This window comes from Juglans regia, chromosome 9, assembly GCF_001411555.2.
Source record: "Juglans regia cultivar Chandler chromosome 9, Walnut 2.0, whole genome shotgun sequence".
NCBI classification, from domain to species: Eukaryota; Viridiplantae; Streptophyta; class Magnoliopsida; order Fagales; family Juglandaceae; genus Juglans; species Juglans regia.
Window position 1 is genome coordinate 13901920 of NC_049909.1, and position 4437 is coordinate 13906356.

Genomic DNA, 4437 nt, shown 5'->3' on the forward strand with positions numbered 1-4437 from the left:
ATATGAACATCATGAGCTATCCCGTAATAAAACCAGTTGTTGCTGATACTTTCTTCTCAATTCCTTCTTCTATAATCCGAGCTCGAAGAAGGAAGTGATAAGAGGGCCCCATGGAAAATGTGGTCAGAAATCCATAATAGAGTTCGACCACAACGACCGAATTGATTATCTTCATGCATAAGGATACTAGATTACCTAGTATAAAATATTGAAAAATCATCACAAACTCCCATTTTTCTTTTCTATTGCAATTTTTGGATTCTTATATAATGATTTTTCAACTTTTCATATATATAGAAATAGAAACAGATAGACTAGAAACGACATCTCTTATCTCAATGACACCAAAGGGATATTAAATGAATGGAATTGGGACATGGATGGAATATAATGAAATAGAGCCGCTTTGAGGTTCCTTATGAAATGAGGCATGGAACAGAGCCACTACGAAAAAGTTCCCGGAGTTACGAAGGAAACTTCGAGCTCATATTGGTCATGGGTTGAGAACGGGAATTGAACTCTATGAGATCTAATCTCCCGTTGTTCCTCAATAGCTCAATGGTAGAGTGGTCGGCTGTCAACTAACTGGTCGTAGGTTCAAATCCTACTTGGGGAGATTTAGTTCATTCCAAATTAAAAAATTTGGAATGAAAGGGTTCGCTTTGACCGTTAAGAGTAGGTAACTCGTTCCCTCTGTCTTTGTTTCTATTGCATTCTATCTCATTGTATCACATTATGTTTTGTGATATTTGGGAATCACCGTCAATACCTCGGTGTAGGTCCGGGATAATCCTTTGTTCCGTAGTCTGGGGCTATTTACAACTAGCCAATTAAGAATTCTCAAATGAACTAGTACTAGCAAGTACATATTTGATGCAGTCATCGATTCTCCCAGGAGGCAACAATTACCTCGAGCAAACATATTAATAACGAAGAATGCATTTTTGCTATTTTACTAATACATGCATACTTGTACTTGCTCTACTATTCCACCTTCGCCTCACCCCGAGCAAGTGCATCACCCCAAGCAACCTCTGGACTGCCTGGCGCGTCACTTGACTTTAGGCCCAAATCCTCCTCAGTCGTGGAGGACGTCGAGGAAGAACTATCCTCCATGGTAATGACGTCGACCCTAGTCAAAGAAGTCTCCTCGACTTGGGAGTCCGCAGGGCGCTGAGATGGATCACTCGAGACCAAGTATGAGCCAACGTTAGGGAGAGAGCCCAATTGGGAGTGAAGGGATAGATACCAGATCATTGTTATGCTCTGGGCCTGAGGAGAGGGCTCGGGGGAGTAGGGAGTGCAGACGCTAAAGGAAGAGGAGGGGTCGGTCCCCTAGCTGTGGATAAGGCACGAGCTGCCTCCACCTAGGCGAGGGAGCGGGATTGGCAAAGGTGTTGAGGAACAAGACGGCGATGTCTTCCTCCTCATCCTCACCGACACCAAAAGCAGTTGCCGACGGCGGGACCACTGGTTGTAGGAGCAAAGGGCGAGCAACGTTGGTGGTCGGGACCTGACGAGAAGAGCTAAGCCGGTCTTGATGGGAAGAGCTTGCGAAAGATGGGGAAGATGTGATGCCAAAGGTATCCTAGGTAGGCCCCGACGGCGTCGAGCGAAACGGGATGCAGTAAGCATAGCGAGGAGGGCCCGACGGAGCCGATTGAGAAGCAGTACCGAACTCACTAAAGGTAGACCCCGGCAGAGGTCGATGTGATGAACTTGCAAGGGCCCTACGAGAGGAGGATGATGGAATGGAGCGGAAAGTGCTCAGATGGGAATGGGGGCCTCGAGTAGTATTCGCTGCAAATAATGATAAACATGTAAAAAAATATCTGCGGCGAATCCCAAAGAAAAATTATGCCAAAAAAAATATATATATATATAAATGCAGAACACTGTATTCATCAAAATCCAAGCCAAGCACTAACTTTATATGTCAAGGAAAATCAATAAAAATCAAAGCACAATAAAAATTAACCAAAAGAATAAAAATAAATGTCCTCTAAAAGGTAAACATCATATAAAAGTTGAAGATGCAAACATGACACATGGATTTCACCTGTATCATTGACAAAACATCCTCAGAAATATGTAATGCAATGTTGGATAAGTTTTGCTTTGCATGCTTTGTGTAAATAAATGCAAGGGATGAATAAAAGAAACAACATCAAAGCTATAACGTGCATTTCACATTGATCAAGTAATTATTAGACTCGTGATATCATACATTAAAATCTTTAAAAATAAAAAACCACTCGATATCACTACTTTCAAACCTTTCAATTGCTTCTGTAAAGATCTTGATCTCTTCGAGTGTGCCATATACATCATAGATATCATCTATGATGGATGTCAGAGCAATAACTTTGGTTAGTATTTTTCTTGCAGGCGAGTACTGGGGCACAAATTAGACTGCCACAATCCAAAAGAAGCACTCAACAACCCTGTCTCTTGCAAAAGGTAGTTTCGTTGCAAAGTCTAAATCTTTCCACCACCTACAGATAAATAAAATATATTGACATTGATCAGTGACATGCACCTCGAAAAATGAGTTGACATATATAGTGCTATGAATGTCATGCATGGAAATACCTGGCAATATATAGTTAAGTGGTGGTGAAACTAAGAGCCTCATCAAGGATCTCTTCTCCATGCACCCTAAGATGTGTGGCTTCATAAGAGGCTAGCAAGCCTGGAATGTTGGCGCTCAAGCTTGCCTTCCAAACATCCTCGCGACAATTAGTATCAGGATGACCATAAATACCAGTTATAAACCAATCTTAATTACTATCAATTTCATGTTTAACAATAGCATGAATGTGATGAGAAGAATAGCTTAGCACATGTAAAATAACATCATTTTTCCACAGCACTGCCAGATTACCACTACGACCCCTAGGATCCACAAACAAGCAATTTGCATAACCCGAAGAGAATTTATACCCTTCCATAACTTTTGCCTTCACTTTCGTCTCCAGCAAGAAGACAACCTCGGGCTCTTCCCTCTGTAGCAAGTCACAGAGAGTACGAACACCTCGTGGGTTCCCAAGCCCACTAGGGTTCCAGCTGAATAGCTTCATGGCTGTCGGCGGGGCTACTTTGCAACCTCCACCGATGATAGTTCATATTGATCTTTGCCCAAACCATCTGGTAAGCACAAAGACAACTTCTTCGTCTCTCATAGATCCCCTATTTCCAAGGACAGAGCTTCCATTTTCTTGCTATAGTCACAAAATTGATAGTTTGAGATATGCATAGCAAAAGAGGTGGTAGTTTGGCGATCCAAAATCCAATTTTTCAATAAAATCAATAAACTTACATTGGCTCGTTTGTTTTCACAAATGAGATGAGATTATATTATATTAAAATTGAAAATTGAATAAAATATTGTTAGAATATATTTTTTTAATATTATTTTTATTTTAAAATTTAAAAAAGTTGAATTGTTTATTTTATTTTATATGAAAATTTCAAAAAGTTGTAATGATTAAATGAGATGAGTTGAGAAGTTTTGTAAAAACAAACGAAGCCATTGAGAAGTCCTCGATTTTGATTTGTTTTCATCTAGGTTATTGGGACTCGGGAGAGATCCCCTTCAAACCGGATATTGTGCAAAAGAAGGATTTACACCACCTAATAAAAAACCAACACATTGTCCTTTTAATCTTAAAAATAAATGACACACTAGGATTAAATCTCTACTGTTGAAGAATAGAGTTCAGTCAAACACAATAAATCGCTTAATAAATCGCACAACTACACACAAGATAAGGCTCTATGTATAACTACTGATAAAGATATTGAGCAGGATAATTATCCTCTAAGATAGCATATATTTGAATTTATTTTGTTAAGATTTAGATAACTTAGATTCAAATGTAATTAGATAAATTTACATTATTGTGAAACAATTTGTATAAACTTTATATAAGGAGGTTTGGATAGTGAGTTGAGACGAGATGAGTTGATATGAAAGTTGAATAAAATATTTTTAGAATATTATTTTTTAACATTATTATTGTTTTGGGATTTGAAAAAGTTGAATTATTTATTGTATTTTATATGAGAATTTGAAAAAATTGTAATGATTAGATGATATGAGATGAGATGAGTTAAAATGCTTTTTTTTTTTTTTTTTAATCCAAACCTCCCCTAAATCAATCGATATGCTCAGGGTTGGTAAGTTGCCAAACCCTCCCTTCAGCTTATCTTTCATGGTATCAAAAGCCTAAGGCCTACACAATCCTACACCCATGGCTTCCAACAACTCTAGTCCTATATCTGCTCCTACCTATAACCTTCCTAATTTCACTCAATTTATATTTGCTAAACTTGATGGCACCAATAGAAGTTATTCCAAAGCTGCTATTTATCCACGATGGAGGGATGCAATGACACATGAATTTGAAGCTCTAACATCAAATGGCACACATACTT

The 4437-nt window shown here is 38.5% G+C and overlaps 1 non-coding gene across 1 annotated transcript; it reads left to right on the forward strand.

The window, feature by feature from the left end:
* The first annotated feature begins 544 nt into the window (after window positions 1-544).
* Window positions 545-616, forward strand: TRNAD-GUC. Its single transcript has one exon. It is a non-coding gene; the product is annotated as a tRNA-Asp (tRNA).
* The last annotated feature ends 3821 nt before the right edge of the window (window positions 617-4437 follow it).